This window comes from Mirounga angustirostris, unplaced genomic scaffold (genome assembly GCF_029215605.1).
Source record: "Mirounga angustirostris isolate CCGP_5_RB_7025 unplaced genomic scaffold, mMirAng1.0.hap1 SCAF_13, whole genome shotgun sequence".
NCBI lineage: Eukaryota > Metazoa > Chordata > Mammalia > Carnivora > Phocidae > Mirounga > Mirounga angustirostris.
The window spans coordinates 63,572,547-63,595,734 of record NW_026991721.1 but is presented as its reverse complement, the minus strand read 5'-3'; the positions used below and the strand labels follow the sequence as shown (position 1 = coordinate 63,595,734).

General features: G+C 45.4%; 1 long non-coding RNA gene across 1 annotated transcript; it reads left to right on the top strand.

The window, feature by feature from the left end:
- Positions 1-4,379: 4,379 nt before the first annotated feature.
- On the top strand, positions 4,380-21,582 carry LOC135362390 (uncharacterized). Its single transcript, XR_010407010.1, has 2 exons — positions 4,380-4,777; positions 18,409-21,582. It is a non-coding gene; the product is annotated as an uncharacterized LOC135362390 (long non-coding RNA).
- Positions 21,583-23,188: the final 1,606 nt, after the last annotated feature.

The window sequence follows — 23,188 nt, the reverse complement described above, 5'->3', positions numbered from 1 at the left end:
TCTTGGAGCCTGAAAAGCAGAGAACCTGGTACTTATGAGTCCCAGAGAAGCTGAGATCCAGATACCTTGGAGACAAAGCATAGACACCAAGTCCAAAGTCTCAAGCTACAGAATCAAAATCTGGGTGTGGAGCCAAGGATTCAGAATGGGGCAAAATGGAGTTTGGAGAGAAAGCAGGCCACAGATGAACAAGGAGAGTCCAGGGCACCTGCTATCATGCTGGGGGGCTGTGGCTCCCTTCCGAGAGATGGTGGGACCTCAGTGCCTGACCGGGCGTGAGGGGAGGCTGGTTTAAAGGGCCTGAGGTAACCTGACATCAACCAGGGAGCCCCATGCTCAGCTAGAAAGGTCAGGCCTTCCGCACTGGGATTCAGTTGACAGAGGGTCAAATGCTCCCCTCCAAAACCTCCAAGCAAGCCTTCAAGGTCCCAATGGGAGCACCATCTTATCTTCAAGCTCAGGCCTGGGAAAGGGAGGAGAGGGTAGAGTGTGACAGAATGAGTAGCAGTAAACACTCCAGAGGCTTCTTTGGAGTGCAAACCCCATGGGCTCCAAGTGGAGGCCCTGCCCAGGACAGTGATGTTCCAAGGCATCTGTTGCAGGCCCTGGACAATGCAGCAAAAGCATCAGACATCGGGAAAAGTTTTCCCAAAGAACTCGGATTTGGGCTGGTTCTGGCTCTCCCTGCCCTGAGTTACCTCTACAGAAGCTTCTAACTTAGTTCTGGGCCCTGGAGCCCCCCACTGGCAAAACCCCTGGGCAAAAGTAGGGGGCCAAACCCCTCTGACCGCAGGCTCATCTTCTTCGATTGAGGAAAAACAAACAAACCAGAGCAGGCCTTCCCCAGGACAAGAGGACGTACAGGTCAAGAGTTGGCCCAGAGCCCAAATTGAGCACCAGAGATGACAGAGACCTCCAGCCGGCTGCTTGAGCGGATTCTGACTTTTCTGTGACCCTTTGAGGACATCCTCACGGACCACATGGGGAAGCAACCGAATGCTTTATCCCCAGGGAGCTGGCTCACCCTGGAGCCTCATTAGAGTTTCAAATGCAAATTTAGGTAGAGCCGCAAACATATATACATTAGTTACAGAATCACATTAATATGCAGAAAAGGTCTGATGCAAATTGGATAGTGACATTTGGAAACTCTTTGATAAATGGCTGTGCAGAATTTAAGATTCCATTCGGAAGTTTGATGTCAAATAGGTGACATGTGGGTTTCCAAGGAGGGCTCCTGCTTTCCAGGCTCGGCCCACACAACAGCTCAGAGACTGCTCTCGAAATCACATCAACATGCAGGGGTGACTTCCGCCCATCAAAACGGTTCATTCTTTCCCCCTCCGCATTCTATCATCCCTAGCTGCCCAGGCTGGCGGAAAACAGACCCTCACACCGGTGTGCTGGAGGGACAGGAGACGGTACTCCTTTCCACAGGGCAACTGGGCAGAAGGTGTCAAAAGCCTTGAAATTCTCCAAGGTTCCTGAGTAAGATTTTCACTTCCCATTTCACTTTACACACCCATCCCACTCCCCCAACCCCCGTTTAGTTTAAAAAAAAACAATAACAACAACAACAACAACAACAACAACAACAACAACATTAAAGACTTTATTTCAGGGGAAGGAGAAAATACAATAATAAATAAAATGAAATAAAACTCCAACTACTTCTGTCTTCTAGCTGGCAAAGTCATCTCAACAGTTGTTGGCTGTTGGATTTAGAAACTTCCTGGCCTCCTGGCTGGGAAAGGAAAGGTGTTGAGCTAGTCCATATGTGAGAGATGGAGACAAAAAAGCAACTCAAGTACCTAGCACAATGAAGTAACAGAAACTTGAGAGTGGTCCCTTGGCAACTCAAGTAAGGAGTTTGGGAAACTGAGACAACCAAGAAGAGAGGAGACTGGAGAAGTGTTTGGGGAGAGAGAGAGCCAAGCGATCTGCTGGCAGGACCTTGGACCAGGGAGAGAGAGGTAGTGAAGAGTCCTTAAGGGAGGAATAATGACATCTAATCTAACTTTTCCATCTCAAAACCCCATTTGATCCAAACCCTTGCACACAGGTCATGATACAAGAGACTTGGGTTCACTGTCCTGTGGGAAATGGAGGAGGGGGAGCAAGCCAGCTCGTGGTTTGGTTCATGGGAACCAAACACCTGGAACGGCAAACTGGAGTGGTGGAAGGTAGTGAGGGGTATGGCAGCGACCGGAGCAGGAGTGAGAAGCAGACGCTGCTGGAGGACTTGAGCTCTGTGCTCCATCCACCCCCCTCCCGCATTCCCCAGGGGCCTCAGAAACATTAGCCAGGAGGTGCCAAGAGGTAGAAAAACCACATCAAAATGTTATCAGTGATTATCTCCGGATGCTGGTATAACGCTTTTGGGGTTGAAATTTCTTCTTTGCTTCACGTATATTCAATTTTTTTAAACAAGTATTGTGAACTTTTTAAAAGTAAAACTAAAAAAAAGAAAGAAGAAACCAATTTGCCAACCTGCCTGCAGCAAGACTTAGCATGACCCCAAACCACAGGAAACACACAGCCCTGGGAGCCTGACTCCTCTCTGAAACCTGCACAGGACATTTATTCAAGGGCTTGTTAGGCCAGCTCATGGGTAGAGCCCCTTTTGTTCTCAGGCTCTGCCAACAGGGCTTCCAGAACCTCTAAGAACTCTCATGCAAGAAGGCAGCCAAGGCAGAGTCATTATAAAAAGGATCATTGTTACACTCATGTTTTCTAGATCTAGGGTTCAAATGTCCTAAAGAAGATGTAGAAAGTGGATCTTTCTAGAGATGGAAGTAGTCATGCCTCCCAGCTACCCACCTGACTCCTGCTTTTATCCTTTCAGAAAATTCAAAGAGCCAAGGTTTCCGAGTTCCAGCCATGGCTGCACTCATTCACGACGAGAACCCCATTCTGTGCTCCATGCTCTCTCTGGCCTCATGAATCTTCGCAGAGGGCTGCTTTCCTGGTGATGACTCCCATATTAATTTAAGTCTTTTCAAGACATACTTGCTAATTAAAATGTGAAACCGTTTTTATTCCTTTAATTAAGATACAAGATGGGCAGCATAATTTAATTCGGTCCATTGAAAATATCAGTATTATTAGCTCCGTAACTTGCTTCCATTAGAGATGACTATGTTAAGCATTTCTTCACTCCTGCACTTGCTGGTGCTTTGGCATGCACACTGCCTTGGTCCTGGAACTCCTGTGGGAATTTGGCAGCTGTGCCCCTTTTCAAAGAGCTGCAGAGACGCCAGAGCTGCCTCGTACAGCGGCTTTAGGACCCTGTCTTCGATCGGGTTCCCCCAGAAGCAGACTCTGGGAAGGATCGGAGTCCCGGCAATTTGTACAGGAATTACTTTTAGGGGCATGAGGGGTGAGCCGGAAACAGGAAGAGCGTTGACTCAGGTGAGCAAATGAGCAGGTGACTGATGCAGGGAATGGAGGGAAATCTCACAGGGGACATTGATAGTGGAGACTATGCCTCTGAGCTGTCCCATGCGAGGGACAAGAAAGCTGGGTGTCTATCCTCCAACTCCCGTCCATAATGGGCTAAGGGCTGCTGCAAGGCGGGGCCACTCCGCAGTAGGTCCAGCCTCCCGGCCCGGCAGAGAACTGCAGACGGCGCAGAGGGAGGCGTCAGTGTCAGGCGGTGAGCCGTAAGAGGAGATGGGCAGGGCGTCGGTGGCATCTGTGACACCCCCAGAGCCCCGTCCCTTGCCATTGCACAGGCTAGGCAGAAAGAGGCCAGAAGGCAGGCAGGGAGAGTGTCAGTCACTGACTTACTGACCAGTTCTTTCCCTGGTCTCAGAGATAAAATCATGGACGGTGGCTGCAGTCCTCCCTTGGAAGTCTCTAGAAAAGGCTCAGAGCAGAAGGGTTACTCTCCAACCCAAAGTCGGAGACAAATGTGGGCAAACAGAAAACACACGCAGATCTGTATTTTAGATGTGGGGAAACGGGAAAAGCACAGCCCAGGGCCCAGAGATGGGAGTGAGGGTACAGCCCTAAGGGTACAGTCCTTCCTCCCTTCCTTCCTCCCTCCCTCCCTCCCTTCCTCCCTTCCGAGAAGCCTGTGCCCTTACTGGCTGAGCAGGCTGCTTGCGAGAAGCGGGAGGAGTGGGCGGCCCCAATGCCCGGCGGCAGCTTCACAGGCCTGCAGGGGATGGAGAACTCACCCAGCTGTGGCCAATCACTTCAGGCTCCATCTGCACCCGATTGGAGGTCCTGCTGTGGCCGACGCGCCCGCCACGTGGCCCGCGGCCCAGCAGGTGCAGGTGCCCTTGACCCCTGGGCTTCTCCCCCCGCCGCGCCTCCCGGGCTCGCGCAGGCGCCTCAGCCGCTGGGCCGCTTCCTCCACAGTCCCGCGCGCAGATGTCCGCAGAGGTTGCATCAGCAACTCGTAGGCAGCAGCCGGTCGAGGTCCCCGCAGCCGCCGTAGGTGAACCTGCGGAAGGTCCGCTTCTTCCGCGCCTCTGCTCCCGCCATCTGGTCGTTTCTCTGGAAAGTCTAAGGTGGGCTCAGTTAGTTCAGCCCCAAGGGCCCCCTTCTCGGCGGGCACTGGATCCCTGACCAGGGGCCGCCTCGTGGGAGCTGGCTGGGGGATCAGTTTCCTCCCGCTGAAGACCGAGGGGACAGCTCCCAGTTTGATCCTGTCCGAAGGAGAACTGCAGCTGGACAATAGGAAGTAAACGTACTGTCTAAGACGGAGTCTGAGAAGTCACCGGTCGATCAGAAATGATACGGGACAGTCCGCTGAAAGGAGATTTTGCAGGTGAGACCTTGCATCCTGGGCTGGGTGGAAAACGGAGGGTGATGGGAATCGGAGAAGCGGACTTGAGGCAGGAGGATGGGACTGGAGAAGCCTGTGTCCGTGAGCTCTAAGCACATCAGCCAGGTAGGAGGAGCTGGATTGCAGCCCAGACCAGAGGGTGTCTGCGGAGACGCACAGTAGTAGAGGTCCTGTGTCCCAGGAAGTGCACTGGGAGAGAAAGAGCCTAGCAGCGGGAGCCAGGCCCCCCCGGGGTTCAAGTCCTGCCTCTAGGTACCTTGGGCAAGTGGCTTAGGCTCTCTGAATCCCTGCATAGAATTCTGTGAGGTTGCTAAATAAGGTAACGTAGAAAAAATGCACAACCTAGCGTCTGCCCCATGGTGGGACCCCATAAAAGTTACTTCCTGCCCCTCCTTTATCTTAAATCCTAACCCGAGTAACGCTCTGTGGACCCACGCCTTCAGGGAGTCGGATAGTGGCAGCCTGTGTGTGTGCACATGGGTGTGTGTAGCTGGGGGGTGTGCCTGGACAAGAAGTAGAGCCATCTGCTGTACCCCAGTTTCTTTGAATGTATCTGTCCTAAACAAAACAAAACTAGCCTCCTGCCCCTGGCAGGAAGGACGTAAGGCAGAAGGGACTAAAGGGTCGTACCCCCAGTCACACAGCTGGTGATTGTCAGAGCAGGCAATGGGATGCTCTTAGGCTCCCTCTCTCCCCGCTGCCACTGGCTCCAGGGTCAAGGGTCAAGCCTAGGATAGTGTATCCTATGTGGGATAGGCGAGGTGTCGGAGTCATTTAGGGTTGTGGTAGGGGTGGGGAGAAGGTGAATATCCGAATCTCAGCAGCCCTTGTTCCTAATGAAAGAGACTTTTCTTCCCACATTATGAAGGGCTCACTCTCCAGCTCAGAAATCTGGCCAAGCTGAAGCTCTTTCCGGGGCGCCTGGGTGGCTCGGTCGTTAGGCGTCTGCCTTCAGCTCAGGTCATAATCCCGGGGTCCTGGGATTGAACCCCGCATCGGGCTCCCTGCTCGGCGGGAAGCCTGCTTCTCCCTCTCCCACTCCCCCTACTTGTGTTCCTGCTCTCACACTCTCCCTCTCTCTCTCTCTGTCAAATAAATAAATAAAATCTTTAAAAATAAATAAATAAAACAGTATGTAGGAAAAGCCACCTCTGGCTGTCAGAGCACATTATGAAGGGCTCACTCTCCAACTCAGAAATCTGGCCAAGCTGAAGCTCTTCCCGAGCACAGAAGAGCCCCACCCACCCACCCCAGCAGTTGGTGGAGGCCTCCTCCAGCCCCCTGACCCAGGAAGCCTGTGACGTAATGGTCCCCCCCTTTCCTGACTCCTTTGCATTGCTGTTGGAATCTGACCCTGGCCATTTGAGCTCTGTTTACCACCTTTTAATCTTGCAGCTCTGAGTACGTTGGACAAGCTAGGCAGGCAGGTGAATAATGGCGGAAGTGATGCCATCGGGGCAGCTGAAAACCCACAGCTGAACAGATGAACCCGCAGGGGTGAGACTTCTGTGTGCCACGCCTGTTACAGCCTCCCCACTCATGGTCGTTGACTTCAAAAGGCATCACCAGGGCCTGCCATGCATCCCCGGATGACTCTCAAACCTGCATCTCCATTCTGGTCTTTGTCCTGAGCTCCAGATCCATTTATCCAGATGTTTCCTCCTGAGCGTCCTCCGGCATAGAGGACTCACCGCCGGAGAGGACAGTCCAGTCTGTCCTCTTGGTGTCACCATCAAGTCTGCTTCCCATTTGTTTCCCATCTCTGGGAATGGTGCCTTGCAAGTGACTCCGCCTTCCCATCCCTCGTGCCCAGTCTTCCCTCCAGCCCAGGCACCTCCACCCCTGCACGCCTCTCAACTCTGTCTGCCTCTCCCCACCCCTAATGCATCACTCCACTTCAGACTTCCTCCCAGCATCCCCCATCTAGACTATTTTCACACCCCCTTTCGGCACTGGCCTTGCCCCAACATTTAATCCATCTGCCCGGAACACCCTTTCTTTTGTCCATTTCCCTCCCTTAAGCCTTCTTCCTCTGTGAAGCCTTTCGTGATTTCTCCATGTAAGACGAAGCACAACTCCTTCCCCAGTGGGCCCCTAGCCCCTGGCACTTATGCCTCCACTGGGGCCTTGGGTATGTGGAACCGCCCTGGGTTATTGTCTCGTCTTCCTCCCCACAGTGCTCCTTGAGAGCTGGGGCCATGCTTGCTCCTTCTGCGTTCCCCCAGTTGGCACTAACTCAGTTCTTGGCTAACAGCAAATGTTTCGTAAGTGTTGTGTTGACCTAAAGAGCCCTATGATAGAGAGGACAGTTCCTTTTTCCCCGTATCTGAAGGATATGGAAAGTGAATTTTGTGTTTGTATCTTTCTAATCACAGACCCAAAATATCTAAGCCAGCTGAATTCTTTAGCAACTGAATCCATCCAGTGCAAGCACATCCCCCCTCTCAACAGCCAGGAGATCTTTGGTGAGGAAATTTCCTTGTCTCCCATCACATTTTGTTGTTTTAATTCTTTTTTTTTAAGGTTTTTATTTATTATTTATTTGAGAGAGAGAGAGAATACCAGCAGGGGGAGGGGCAGAGGGAGACGGAGAAGCAGGCTCCCCGCTGAGCAGGAAGCCCGACGTGAGACTTGATTCCAGGACCCTGAGATCAGGACCTGAGCCGAAGGCAGACGTTTAACGGACTGAGCCACCCAGGCGCCCCTTGTTTTGATTCTGTAGAATTGGAGCTGTACCTCCATTCAGAGCCTCAGCACCTAATATTCCCTGGGGGCAGGTGAAACACAGCTGTGGTACCCTGTCTGATTATTCTGGTCCCACCGTCAGGGAAGATAGGTTCATTCTCTTGGCTGAAGCCTCCACACTCAGGAGGGGAAAGGGCTTCCACTTGACAGCCCAGAGCTGCACATTTGCAAACACTCAGTGTTTGAGAATGATAGTACCACACACACAAAATGAGTAAGAGAAAAATCAACGCGTGTTACCTGAGCACCTAGGTAAAACTTGACATTCATAGAAATCACAGAATTCTCTCTCGGTGATGCTCAGAGACAAGGACTTCCGCCAGATCACTTACAGCTCCTAGGAGAGAATATATCTGCTTTTGGGTTCAATATGTGCTTCACACATATGCTTCCTCACTCATTCAGTAAGCATTTATTGAATACCTACTGTGTGCTGTCCACTGAGCTGGGCTCTGGGCAATTCAGAGATGAGCAGGGCTTGGACTTTTACTTACCCTTTCTGCTACAATGGTTTTCTCCCAGCCTTCCTTCCTTCCTGTCTTCTGAGTGTTGGCAGGGAGAGCCTGACTTCTTTTTCACTTATTCTATTGTGATTCCTACAATTTCTCTGGAAGCCTATGCTTCTTCAGGGAGCAAAACAAGTTTCCCTTCCTATTTTATATCTCAACTTCCTTTGGTTTTATCACAAAATCAATTGCAACTTTCCCACTGCAGGCAAAACAGTTGTCCTTAAATGGACTTCAAGCTTTTAAATCTATTTGGGATATATTTTCCCTATCTCATCTATACAGTCACTCACTAATCCATCCATCCTTCCTTCCTTCCTTCCTTCCTTCCATCTACTAACATATCCATGCATCTTCCATCTAATCCATCCATCCATCACCCATCCATCTGCCCATCCATCCATCCACCCACCCACCCACCTACCCACCTATGCATCCATTCATCCATCCACCCACCCATCTATCCATCCATCTGTGCACCCACCCACCACCCATCCATACACCTGTCTTTCCATCCAAACATCCATACATCTGTCTATTGAGCAGATACTGTGTCATAAACTGAACTGGGCACTGGGCATGCAGAGCTGAATAAACACAGACTCAGCATGAAAAGAGCTCATCATCTGGTGGGGGAAAAGGACATTTTTACAAATGTTTATGAAGAGTATGAAGAGAGCAGTGTGAGAATCAAAGGGAGGAGATGATTAATTCTAGAGACTATGGGAAGATGACATCACAAAGCTGACATTTGAGCTGAGTTTCAAAAGTGAAGCAGAAGGGAAAAATGCCATCCAAAAGTAGTAGCCACTGCAATGACTTAGAAACTTAAAATAACACACTGGGAACACAAAAAACGAATGTCAAGAAGCTCACTCAGTATGATTGGGGCAAAAAAAGGCATATAGGAGAAGAATATAAAATAAGGTTAGATGTAGCCTACCCAGATTGGGAGGGTCCCAAATATCAGACTACAGTATCTGGACTTTTTTCTGGAAACCATAGGAAGCCATCAGACATCAGCAGTTTGGAAAAATGGTTCTGTCTGCAGAGGATCCGTGAGAAGAGGCTGGAGAGGAGGCGGGGAGGCCAGTTAGGAGGCCAGTACGATGGACCAAATGAGAGCTGAGGCCTGGAGTGAAGGCCTAGAGGGGGTGGAATGCGAGGAGGCAATAGAGAGAAAGGATGTCCCTTTAGAGGTTGAAAGCCAGACGTCGGTCTCAGAGGGGTCAGAGTAAATAAAGGCTGCTTGTGGTGCAGCCGAAGAGCCGGGGAGGGCCTGCTCCGGGCCCGGCTGTCTGCAGAATGCTCCAAGTCCTGCTTGGCGATCAGGAGAAGCAAGCCCTCTGCAGCCTGAAATGAATAGCTCCCTGAGAGAAATGTATTGGTGTCTGCAGCCGTGGCCTTGTGCTGACCTCTGGCAGCATCAGGGACCACGTCCACGAGGCCGCCCCTCCGGGCTGGAGCTCATGACGAGGCAGGAGTCAGGACATAGCCCTCAGTGCCTCCGTCAGGGATGACCTGGTTTCCATATCCACAAGCCCTGGTGGAAGACAGAAGCCAGGGTGTGATAAATCACCCTCTCTCTTTTTCTCAATTCCACACCCTTAGAATTCAACATCATGTTTTTTTTTTTTTTAAAGATTTTATTTATTTATTTGAGACAGAGAGAATGAGAGACAGAGAGCATGAGAGGGAGGAGGGTCAGAGGGAGAAGCAGACTCCCTGCCGAGCAGGGAGCCCGATGCGGGACTCGATCTCAGGACTCCAGGATCATGACCTGAGCCAAAGGCAGTCGCTTAACCAACTGAGCCACCCAGGCGCCCAACATCATGTTTTCATTAGCAGGCAGTTTACTTATTAATTCCATTTTTTTTCCTATTGCTACCGAGAGGTTCTCGTTACTCAAAGGTAAAGGACTATTCCAGAGTGACAGCCACGGAGAAGAGAACACTTGAATTCCTATCCTGAGGAGAAAAAGCAATCAAGAGCTCTTCAAAATAGTGGTAAAAAGCAAGGCGATACAATTTATACCATACCTCCTGAGCTGATGACACTGTTTTTATTATTATCATTATTATCTCATTCCTTCTTCTCAATAGTTCTGGGAGGTGAATTTATGATTGCCATTTAACAGAAGGGGAAACTGAGGCACAAAGTGTTCAGGCCACTTGCCCAGTGTCACCCAGATACTGGTTTGGAGAGTCAGGGCTTAAATCCACATCTGCTTCATTTAGAAGACCCCGTTTGTCCCATCACATTATACCCACCTCAGGGTGGCGGCGCTAGGGGGAGATGAATGAGCCCGGACAGGTCGGGCCTGAGGAGCACCCAGCCTTGGGGTTGGGGGGCTTGAGTTGAAGTGTTGGGCCTCCTCAGTAGTTCTGGGACTCGGACAAGTCACGTGCCCTTGTAAGAGCATCAGTCTCCCCTCTATAATAACAAGGTATGTCGGTTATCCAGGCCCAGAGTTCGGTTTCCAAGCCAAGCAAGAGAATGTACTTGCTGTCAAAGGAAGAAAGCTCCACAGGCAGCATTTTTACTTTATTTGGTGTTGGAACACCTCTCTGCATGTGTTGTAAACATGAAACAGAGGCTGGATTGTGAGCTTGCGGTTGAGCCCATCGCTTCCCTGACTGCGGTGTATGGTTCACTCTGACTCAGCTGTGTGTACGGGGGGATACTCTGTGCCGGCTGCAGTCCGGAACACTAATTTCAGTGGTTAAGAGATGTTATAGGATCGAGAGCATTCTGTGCTAAACAAGTTTGGAAAAGACCATATTATAAACAAGGATGGACAAGCTTCTCCACTGTGGGACTCCCCCGAGACGGATAAGCTGATGCCATTAGGAATCTCCGAGAAGGAAAGGAATAATCAGGGTTTCCCAAACTTCCTGGACTACAAAACCTTTTTCAAGGAACACCCAGCCACACAAATGCTCCAATGAGTATACTCTGAGGAGCACCAGATCATGGGCTTAAAAATCTTTATTAAGCAGAGCTAAGTTGTAATTATTAATGGGCTGCGATATGAAAGATAAGAGGCCACCACCTGACACAGGGTCGGTGTTCATTAAATGTGAACAGAAAGGGGATCTGATCCGTGTTCATTATGAGCACCGTCTCTGGCTAGCAGGTGGCCCCACGGGTGACATTACTCCCCTCAGCTGGGAGGGGGCAGGGAGGGGGTGTCAGATAACCTCTGACATTCAGGGAGTGCATTTTCTACAAAGGCATTCACGGCTTTTAGCCAAATGCCCCCTTTCTTCCCTTTTCTTGTGACATTTTGGGAAGATGAATCATTTGGCAGGGATGGATCGTCACCCCACTTCTAAGCACAGGCGCTTGTCAGCAGGAGGTTTATTCAGCTGAGTCTTTCGAGAATCTGTCTTTGTCCAGAGTGACTAGGTGGTGTGTCTTATCCTGCATCTGCAGGCACCTGCAGTGTGGGAGTCGGGCCAACAGCCTCTTGCGGTGTTTTCACGAGCTGGTATTTTTAAAAGTTGAAGGGTGCTGCTTTTCTTTCTCAACTGTGGAACCAGGACAGCAGTATCCCAATGATGAGGGTCACGTTTGTGAGCATGGTGAGTTTATTTTGTCATTTTCTCGTACAAAAATAAAAATTAACCTAAAATGCCAACAAAGCAGCACGCATAATCATTACAGAAGAAAATCTGCTTCTCTTTTTAGAGTAATTTACTTGAAAAAGAAAATATCTCTGTCTTTTTATTCTTTTCTATTTCCACCCTCTCAACAATCCTTAATTTTTTCTTGGTCTAAAAAGAGCAAATTATTCCTATAACATTTTTGAAACACGCAAACTGTCATAAAGAAAAAAATTAAAATAGTAACCCTATCACCCAGGGAAAACCACGCAGGCTTCATTTCTTTTATATGTACTCCGTGTGTATTGCTTTCATTTTTATGTATTTCTTTCACTAGAAAGAAATATATTTATTTATACATGTGCATACATATTCATAAATACATGTACCACATAAATATAGGATATATATATCATACAAGGAAGACATATAAATTCAAAGAACCGTTTTTACCAAATCGGGAATGTGCCACGTGTAACTTTCAAGCCGGCTTTTTTCACTTAGTGCTGTATCATAAGCAGTTTCCAAGGGTGGAAGCTTCCCATTCCAGATCACCTGAGGTGTTGGCTCATAGACGAACTGATGGATTTACAAGCTGCTGTCAGATGTGACTAGTGATGGGTGATGGCTGGGGCATTAATATCGGTGGTTCTTCTTGAAAGCAATTAAATCTGGCATTGCCATCACCGCCTAATGTGTTTATATCAGCTCCTGTAATTGTTTTCTAAAGCCATAAATTTCTCAAGTTAATTATAAACAAATTGCTCTGCTTAATTAATGGGCATCACTAACGGGTATGATCTAATATGCATGTGAATGAACCTTGTGACAGCCTCACAGGGGCTGGATTAGCAATGGCAGGTGGGAGCCCTGGGAGAAGAGTCAATCACCCAGAACCCAGGTCTTGAGTGTGTGCCAAAAAACCCCCAGGTCTAGAATCTGCCGAAGCAAGAGCGTTCCAAGGCCCCTGCTGCCCGTGCTGGGCTTCAGGGCGTATGTCACCTTGGACGTGCCCAGCTATGCATCAAGAAGTATGGAGGAGCGAAGGTCGGGGTGACTGGGCACCCTCTCGGTTTATTAACGGAAGCCTCTCTTTCAGCACTGATTTCTTGTCTACGTCACCCCATGAGGTCCTCCTCACAGCCACCCTGCACGGTAGCTGGTTTGGCAAGGTGTCACCTCCTTGAGGCCGGACACCGGGGCTGGGACCCCAGGATTCAAATCCCCAGTTCTGCCAGCTACTAGGTGTGGGAACGTGGGCAAATGACTGCTTATGAACACAGTGCCTGAGCTTGGACATTTGTCAAATGGGGATAAACATTGTACCTACCTTCCAAGCTCGTTGTGAGGACTAAATCAGTTAATATGGGTAAAGTGAACATCATCATGCTCAAGAACGTTAATTGTTATTATTACGAATCGTCAACATCCTGCCATATAGATGAGGTAGCTAAGTACTAGGTAGGACTAAGGTGGCCAGTGCTAGGGTGAGGCTGGTGAGGCCGGCACGGCGGGTGCAGAATTGAAGGTGGCGCCCCTCTCAGGGTGGCTGCCTTGCTCCAGTCCCTGCTAGGGTGACCTATCCACGCCCGCTCAGCTTGGATCCAGATCCCGATGACGCCAGGGTCCCTCCGCTCTCACCAAGACATCTTTTCTCTTGGTTCTCCTTCCGGGCTTTGACAACCTTGTTCTGAAAAAGGACCCCCCAAGTGACTGAGGGGCTTCTCTGGGCCAGTGCTGGTTTGATAACTGTGTTCCCTCTGCAGAAATCCTTCCCGCTCTCTCTGCCTCTTTCTAACTGACACGATAGAGGACAGTGGTGTCAGTGGTGCTGGGGACCCACCATTCTCCCCAAGGCTGTAACAAGATTCTTGATCTTTGGTAGACAAAAATGGCAAAACGAGCTCTGTCCGGTAATAAGAGCCAAGGTGTCCACCGTGCCTTTGTCTTGAGTCCTCATCCATGGGACACTAGTTGCTCAATTACTCAGCAGAGCAATCCCGTGTGGCCCCTGGGAGCTGCAGGCTGTCTTGGGAGATGAGCCAGGAACCCTAGCATCACTGAAGGAGAAGGAATGGGAATACTGGTGGGATCCAGAGGAATCAGTGCCCTTCTGGAGCCTCATCTTGGGTGGTAATGCCAAGAGCCTCGCACCAAGGAGCAGCTTCTCCAACTGCCACTCTTTTCAGATTTTTTTAATCAGGCAGGAAGGAAACTGGCCCTGATTATGTGCTTATCATGTGTGTGTTCTTCACAGATATCATTATCCCCACTCAAAACAGAAAACTGAGGCTCACAGAGGTTACGCTGGCTCTGTAGCCATTGAGGAGCAAAGCAAGGATTTGGGGCAAGATTTGCTGTACTCTGTACCCCATGCATGTCCCTGGATGATCGTGCTCTGGGGTATAAGCTTGGGCCTCATTTCAGCTGAAGTGTCTTCAGACTTCAGACCCTAGACCTCTTGCCCCATTCTCCTTGGAGGGAGGGCAGGTGTCAGGAACTGAGTACACATACTAACGGTTATGGTTAAGTTCTAGATAACCTTGTTGGAATTTGGCCAATAAGCCAAGGAAATCTTCAGGGTGGAAAATGGGAAGCAGGTCCTCGAATGGGAAGACTCAGCAACAAAACCATCATAGCCAATCCTTAAGAAGTAACCTCCCTCCTGCAACCTTCAACAGGGGACCAGGCTACTCTGATTCTTGATCCTCCCCAAGTGAATGATCTCAGAACCTACTGGTATCTTCCTGAGGATGTAGAAGTGAATTTTAATGTGGGGGAAATTCAGAACGAATAACGTGTTGTGAAGTTTATGTAAATGTTATGCGCACACACACTTAGGTATGGACAATAGACATTTGATTTATCTCTTGGTCCATTCATTTGTATTTAATTATTTTTCCATCCTTGAATTTATTTATTTACTTGTAGTTCATTTAATCATTCATTCATTTATCCATTCATCAATCCATCTAATGATTTATTCAACAGATGTTTCCTGAATGCCTACCATGTGCTACATATCATACTGTATGTTAGGAATATAAAATTCAATTAGACAAAATCCTTCCTCTTAAGAAACTTACAGTCTAATGGGATTAGATAGCCATTTACATACATAATCGTATTACACTGTTTTAGGTTCCACAGTAGAGATACATACAATGCATTTTGGGAGTCCAGAATTGATCATCCCTACTTAGAAGTAAGGAAGAGAAGCCAGTACAATTGTGTAGAAATGAGCCCATGGTTTCTAATTCACAGTCCCGAGGCCTCACTCTGGGAAGCACCTATGTGGGCAGAAAAGAAGACAAAACATTCTTCGCTTTATCTGCTTCGCTTTATCTTGGCATTACCACCAGAAGATGGAGGTGATGGTCTTCAATTTTTCAGAAAATGATCTGAGGTGAGAAGGATATGGACCCTGAGTTCTAGACTGTGGTCTGCAGGGGCCACCCAGCCCTCCTGTTAGAGCCCAGTCCTCATGGCTCTGTCACCTTCAAGCGTCATCTGGTCATCCTTACCCACCACAGGAATAAACAACTGGAAAATGGAGAGCGTTTTGCTCCAAACACTGAAAGGGGTATTGTAGGGAGCAATAGTGTTTACCCCTTTCGTGTGGAAAGTTCCCAGTTTTTCTCTAAAGGACCCATAAGACTTATTCTCAGTTCATGGGGTATATTTCCTCCAAATAGCTTTGTAAATTTTTAATCAAAATTGTATTTTAGGAACTGAAAAATACTTGATTTCTACCAGACTGTCACATTTGAAAGGAATTTTATGAAACCCAAATGGGATTTGTTTAATGCCTATATTTCTTCTTCTTCAAGTGGATTTCCAACCAAGGCTTTCAGATTTTCTCTCCTTTTTTTTTTAAAAGGACCTTTTATATACAATGTCAAACCCAGAAAGGTGACATTCAGTAAGTGACATTCTATTTTAATTCACTTTGACAAAATAATGAACTCTATTTGTAGGAGCAATATAGCCTCATCTGACAAGGAGATGTCTCTGGAGTTTTTCTATAAATGAAAAAATATAGATATAAAAAGATTCCTTTTTTTTTTTTTCCTGATAAAATGGCCAAGTTTGAGATCTTGGAGAAACTTTTGGGAACTTATGGGGAACATCTATGAATCAGTAGGAAACCCCCTACCACAATCACATATCCTGCCACCTGTCAGTCATGTTTGGATTTCTGATTTGGGCTAACACCTACTGTTGTCCTCCAGATTCAGATTTTCCATCCACATCCAGTGCCTGGGGGAAAGCAAAGCCTCTTAGCTTCAGGACAGCCTTGGCTTCCTGTCAATGGTGGACGACAAAGGTAACTGTGACACACATGGATGAGAATCCACAGGAGGCTGGAATTAGCAACCTCAAGGCAGGACCCCAGGTCACAGATCCAGCTCAAAACCCAAATCAGGTTTTCCAGAGAGGCAGAAAAATAGGTGTCTTCATAGCTTCTTTGTTTTGAACTGTTTATGTTTAATACATCTCCCTGGTCATTTTTAAAAATAAAAACCTAAAGTGGGGAGGGGAGACTAACTTTCAAGCTGAGTATAGGAAACTTGAATTATCAGGGAAGGCCACCAGGATGTCCTGGGAAAATGGGGTTTGGAGACTTTGGTCATAACTATCCAGCCTTTGGACTTCCTGCAAACGAGGGGCGAGAAAGCTGCCTCAGTCCCTGGGGGAGGAAACAGGAAGGTAGGAGCTAAAGGCAGGTGACCCTGCTCAGGACACTGGCTGTCATAAAAAGAGATGCATTTTATTTCTATGTATTATTTGAAAAATACATTTTAAAAAATAGAATAAAATGTATAAACCCATGACACTTTTTAAAATTATTGACATAGGAAATGCAACTCCTTTCCTCTGTCTTAACACCAACACCCCTTTGCATGATAACCATTGTCCATCCTTCCTGCCATTTTCTGTCTACAGACAAAAGATACTTACATATATCCATAGATACATAGATATCTTTTAGTTTTATTGACAAAACAGGAACACCATGTATGTTGGTTCACATGGCTTTTTTTTCCCCTTAACAGTATAACTTTCCACACCAGTATATATAAAATTAGAGTGGTTTTTTTTTTCATTATTATTATTACTGTCATTTGCCTTCCGAGCCTATCCTTGGGGAGCATGTCTCAAGTTCTTGGAGAAAGGGTTGCAAAGCAGAAGGGAATCTTGACTCCCAGTGGCTTTATTAGACAAGCCTGTAAGACAAGGACCCCTGGAATTATCACCCAAACCTCTAGTTACCACTTCAGGCTCTCCTGGCTCCAGCCAAGTAAGATGAACGCAGTTCAGGAATGTTATTGTCTGATATTCTCTTGTTTTAAAGTCCAGCTAAAGACACGATAGCAAGCCTTCTTTCATAAGAAGAACACTTGAATCCTGGTAGACTTTTTGAAGGTCCTTTCATCTGTCTGGGGATGAGTAAGTAAGAATAATAATAATAAGCTCATTGGCTCCCCACATAGAGCTGCCTTTCTGTTGTCCTTAAATATAACCTATTCCAATTATATCAGCAACTGTCAAACTAATATAAATTAGATTTCAAATCGCTAAAATATAATTTCTTCTTTCAATGTTTAAAGAATGTTATTGATTTTTATTATAAAATATTTTAATCATACATAATAATACATGGCAAAAAATAATGTGAATACTCCTGAACCTGGTACTCAATTTAAGAAATAAAATATTACCAATACCACTGAAGCTTTCTTTCCCCATTTGCATTTTCCTGCCTCCCACATACTTCCTGTATCAGGGATAATCATTATGCTGAATTCATTCCCTTTTTTTTTCTTTTGAACCATCATTCCCCCTTCAGACATTACAATCAGTGGGAGATTTGTTTTAACTACTGTGTAGTTTGATTCTGTTTTAGACTTTTACTCTTTCCTTTTGGGAACCATAGAGAAGAACAAAAAGAATGAAAGGGTAGGGAACACAAGTACATTTTAAATAGAAACTAAAAAATTGGGATGCCCCTGGGTGGCTCAGTCCGTTAAGCATCTGCCTTTGGCTCAGCTCATGATCCCAGGGTCCTGGGATCGAGTCCCACGTTGGGCTCCTTGCTGAGCAGGGAGCCTGGTTCTCCCTCTGCCTGCTGCTCCCCCCTGCTTGTGCTCTCTCTGTCTCTCTGTCTGACAAATAAATAAAATCTTTTTTAAAAAATTAAAAAAATAGTAAATAGAAACCAAAAAATAGAGAAAACCTACAAACTCCAAGGTATATGTAAATAATGTCCAAAGCAGATGTGACCAGCTGAATCCTGTGGGAATCCTCATAACAGAGACAGGAGAAGTCGGGAAGAACAAGGTCCTAGCTAGCAGATCTCAGATCATCAACAAAAAATGCATTCCCAGAAGGAGAGGAAAACTACCCTAGGAGGGACTTCTGTGAGCAGATCTAAGAAGGATCAGAGAGAAGGTGCCAAAGTGCCCCCAGAGGGTCCAGTAATGGCACACTTCAGAAAGCACAAACAAATATACATTTGGAGGCAGGGACTGTGTCCTTTTGTGGCAGTGACCGATAAGGAAACAAACAGGAAAAGCAAGGGTAGGTTGGAAGCCCTTCTGAGCCAGGTTATGGGCACAGAGGCACAGCAAGTACGGCTGCGTGGAGGTGCCATATTTGGAGGAAATGGTCCTCTGCTTTATGAACAGAAGAGGAAGCCCTTGAGTTACAAAGCTTAGCGACTCTCCATATCCTCTTTTCTCATCTCTTCTTATAGCCCTCTCCAACATATGCATGAAGCAGCTTCCGGTAGATCGTTGGTCCAGAAATTCATCCAACATAATGGACTAACAAATATTGAATGGGCACAGAACCCATTCAAACACTCAGAAAAATGAAATACTCTCAAGGACTAAAAAAACTTTCCCACAGATGAAGAAAACTCACTACATAAATATGATAACCAAATTTTCCATCATAAAATTGATGCATGCAGTGAGTGATGAAAAAAAGATGAAAACATCAGAAATACAAGAATGCAGGGAAGAAGGGAGATGAGAACTGGCAGAATTTAGGAATTAAATAGGAGACCCCAAAAAAATTGTTTTCAGAAAACAATAAATTAGAAGGAGGACAAGGAAGATAAGACACTACAGATAATACAGAAGATACCTGCAGATGTCAAAGAACAGAGGCCAAAAATCCAACATATGCATAATTGATGTCTCCAAAGAAGAAAAACAAAACTATGAGACAGCATAATTACTTAAAATATAATTCAAGAACACTTTCCTGAAGTAAAAGAAGACTTGAATGTATACACTGAAAGGACAAATCATGTGCTGGGAAAACTGACTCCAAATGGTCAGAATTGAGACATAGCCTAATGAAATTGTGAGATTTTTAAAGGTAAAGGATTCTTTCAGCAGCACAATGATCAAATCACTTATAAAGGAAAGAAATCAGGCTGACGTTAGACTTCCCCACAGCACTATTTAACTCCAATACAATGAAGCATTTCTTATAAGATATTTAAGGAACATAAATTAGAGACAATGATTTTATATCCAGACAAACTGTCTTTCAAGCCCAAAGGCTAACAGTTTGAACAAGCAAGAACTCTGGGAAAATTGTTCTTGTGAGCCTTTCCTGAGGAAAATAGTAGAATGTGATGGTGAATTTTATCTATCAACTTGACTGGGCCATGGGGTGCCCAAAAAAGTGTCAAACATTATTCTAGGTGTGTCTGAGGGTGTTTTGGATGGGATTAACATTTGAATCAGACTGAGTAAAGAAGTCTCATCTGATCAAAGACTTTAAAAGAACAAAAAGGCGGACCCTCCCCTAAGTAAAGGGACTTCCTCCTGACCTACAGCTTGAGCTGGGACATTAGTCTTTTCCTGCCTTTGAACTTGAATTCAAACATCAGCTCTTCCTGGGTCTCCAGCTTCCTGGCTTCTGAACTAGAACTACACCATTGGCTCTTCTGGGTCTCCCGTTTGCCAACTATAGATTTGGGGATTTCTCAGATGCCATAATTGCATGAGCCAATTCCTTATAAGGAGGAAAGAAAGAGGGACGCCTGGGTGGCTCAGCTGGTTAAGCGGCTGCCTTCGGCCTGGGTCATGATCCCAGTGTCCTGGGATCGAGTCCCACATCGGGTTCCTTGCTCAGCAGGGAGCCTTCTTCTCTCTCTCTCTCCCTCTGCTTGTGCTCTGTCAAATAAATAAAATCTTTAAAAAAAAAGGAAGGAAGGAAAGAAAGAAAAGAAAGAAAAGGAAAGGAAAGGAAGAAAGAAAAGGAAGGAGGAAAAGAAGGACGGAAGGAAGACCCAGTTGGTTCTATTCTCTGGAGAACCCAGACTAGGAGAGTAGAGAATGAATGCTAGTCAAATGAGATAACTGGGAAAAAAAACAGGCAAAAAGAATGTCAGTGAGCATCAAATATATTTAACTACAGACCCAAATAAAAACAAAGGCAGAGGTAAAAGTGACAGAAAAGAATATAAATGGTGTACATATACTCCGACAATTTAGAAATGAGGGGAGGAAGATAGACTATGGTGGAATGGAAAAGAAGTGAGTTGATTACTTGATTCCTAATAATCAGAGGTCAATAGTTAGCACTCAAAACTAACTGGAAGGGGCAGTTCCTGAGTCTGGCAATTGAAAATTAGACTTTGGAGGCTTTAGGATGAACACAGCTGTAGAATGAAGATGGGACTTGAGTTTAATTCTCAGCTCTGCTGCTCTGGACTTCAAGTAATTATATTTAGCTGGCCCTTGGAGATGTGGATACCCACCTGAAATGATTATTCTTACCAGAAAGTTGCCAAAGGCTGGCTTGGGCTGACCCTGACCCCCAGGGCTGTGTGAAGGAGTCATGCCTCCTCTCCTTATAGGCAAGAGCCAAGAACTTGACTGATTTTCTACAGTGCTAATTCCTATGTCAAAGGTGATTCTAGGAGTGTGAGACACCACCTTCCCCTTTCAGCTCCCTCCTCTAGAGGATTTCATCCACCTGCTGGATCCTCCCCAGGCTTTCCTGTTTCTTGGAGCTGCTTCCTGCTGTGCTATTTTTTTTTTTTTTTTTAGTTTCTCTCTCTCATTATAAACATTTAAAAATTGTTTTATTTAAAGATATTTGTCTAGAGTACACTTATGATGAGCACTGAGTAATGTACAGAATTATTGGATCATGATATTGTTCATCTGAAACTGATATGACACTGTATGTTAATTATACTTCAATTTAAAAAAAAAGATATTTCTCCAGTCTTATTCTTGAGATTTTATGTATTTTTACCGTTTCAATTTTTAGGTTTAGTTCTTAATCCTTAAATCCCATCTACTTGTATTCCTTTTTATACTTTTTACCTTACATTTTTCTCTTTTCTCTTAATCTTTCATCTCATTTACTTTCATATTTTTAACCTTTTCTTTTGCTAGTTTATGGCCTTTTATATTTTCTTATAAATCTCACCCATTCTATTCTATTGTTATTTTTAAGTTCCTAACCTTTCATCTTTATTGTGATTTATATTCTCTTAAAAAATGTGTATTGCTTTTCTATTGTTGTTTTAATCTCCTTCTAACCCTCTATATTCTCTCTCATGATTGGAATAGTCATATTCATTTTTCCCCTTTTCTTATATATCTGTTATAATTTTCATTTCTTTTCACAATGGCCAGCCAGAAGGCATTACTACAGCTGTGGTAGCAAAAGAAAAGCTCAGCCCTAAGGGGAGGCTGGGGTCCTTGTTCCTTGCATTCATCCTAAGAGTTATATCCTGTTCCTCCAGAGGCTGAGACACCCCCTGTTTTTAAATCATCGATCTCCAAGTCAATTAGACCTGCTAGGATCAGTTTCTATCCAGCTGGATATTAAACTTTTGTTCCATTGCCTCAAGGGAGATGTTTTCTCTCTGATTTCCTACCAAGCAGAATGCTGATTACACTTGACCCTTGAACCACATGGGTTTACACCACGCAGATCCACTTACATGTGGATTTTTTTCAATAAACCCAGTACTATAAATGTATTGTCTCTTCCTTATGACTTTCTTAATAACTTTGCTTTTCTCTAGTTTATTATAAGAATACAGTGTATAATGCATATAACATTCAGAATATATGTTAATTACCATTTCTGTTCCTGGTAAGGCTTCCAGTCAACACTAGGCTATTAGTAGTCAAGTTTTTGGGGAGTCAAAAGTTACACACCTCTAACCCCCACAGTGTTCAAGGGTCAACTGTATACTGAGAAGGTAGACATAAGAACTTTGGTTTTTCCAAAAGAGATCATCAAGTAAATGCACAGAGTGGGAAAAGATATTTGCAAAACATACATCTAACTAAGGATTTGTATCCAGAATATATAAGGAATGCCTATAAATCAGTTAGAAAAAGACAACCCAACTGAAAAAATAGATAAAAGACTTGACAAAGAGGACAACCAAATGGCAAAAAAACCCAAGAACCCCAAACCAGCTTTATGAAAAGGTACTAAGCTTCTTTAATCATCCAGGAAATGCCAATTAAAGCCACAGTGTACCACCCACCACCCACCCACCAGAATGGCTAAAAAGAAAAAGATGGAAGGTCTCAATTAAGGCTGGTGAGAATGTGAAACAAAGTAAACTTTCTTACACTGCTGGTGCAAGTATACATTGGTACAATGATTTGGGGAAACTGTTTGTCAGTGTCTAATAAAGCTGAACGTATGCGTATCTTACTACCCAGCTGTTTCACTTCTAGTTATATCCCCAGGAGAAAGGCACTCATTCATGGAGTCTCCAAACAATATGTACTAGAATGAATCACAGCAGTACTATCTGTCATAGTACAAAAACTGGATATTACCCACATGTCCATCAAAAGGCGACTGAATTAACTGCCACATATTCACATAATGGAACACTACACAGAAATGAGAATGAATGGTCTACATCCATGCAAAAATATATATGAAATTCAGAAAACACAATATTGAGTGAAGAAAGCCAGAGTATCCACTCATTATTCTATTTGTAGAGAGTACAGAAACAGACAAAACTAATCTATACTTTTAGACAATTAGGGCAGCAGTTGCCCTTGGGGTAGGCACACTAACCAGAAATGACAACACACTGGTCATATTGTTTCTTGATCTTGGTGCTGGTTATATGTGGGTTTAGTTTGTGAAAATTCATTGAGCTCAACGTGTATAGTATGCTCACTAAGAAAGTATATCATGCTTCAATAGAAAGTTAATGAAGACTTACCTTATACTCTATAGCATGATGACCAGGACTAAGGAAAGTAACTTCTTAGCACAGATCCTGGCATATTCCAAAAAATGACAGCTATTTTTATTACTGCTACATAACATCAATGATTTCGTGATGAACATCTGCTACAGCTAATACTACCAGCTTGATCTTAGCTTGCTTGATGTTAGCTTGACACATGAGACCCTGTCCAGTCCTGACTCTGCTGCAGCGACTTTGAAATTTGTCAAAATTAGTGCGGCAATACTGAGCATCATCAGATGTGCGAATCAAACCCCAGGGAACAGTA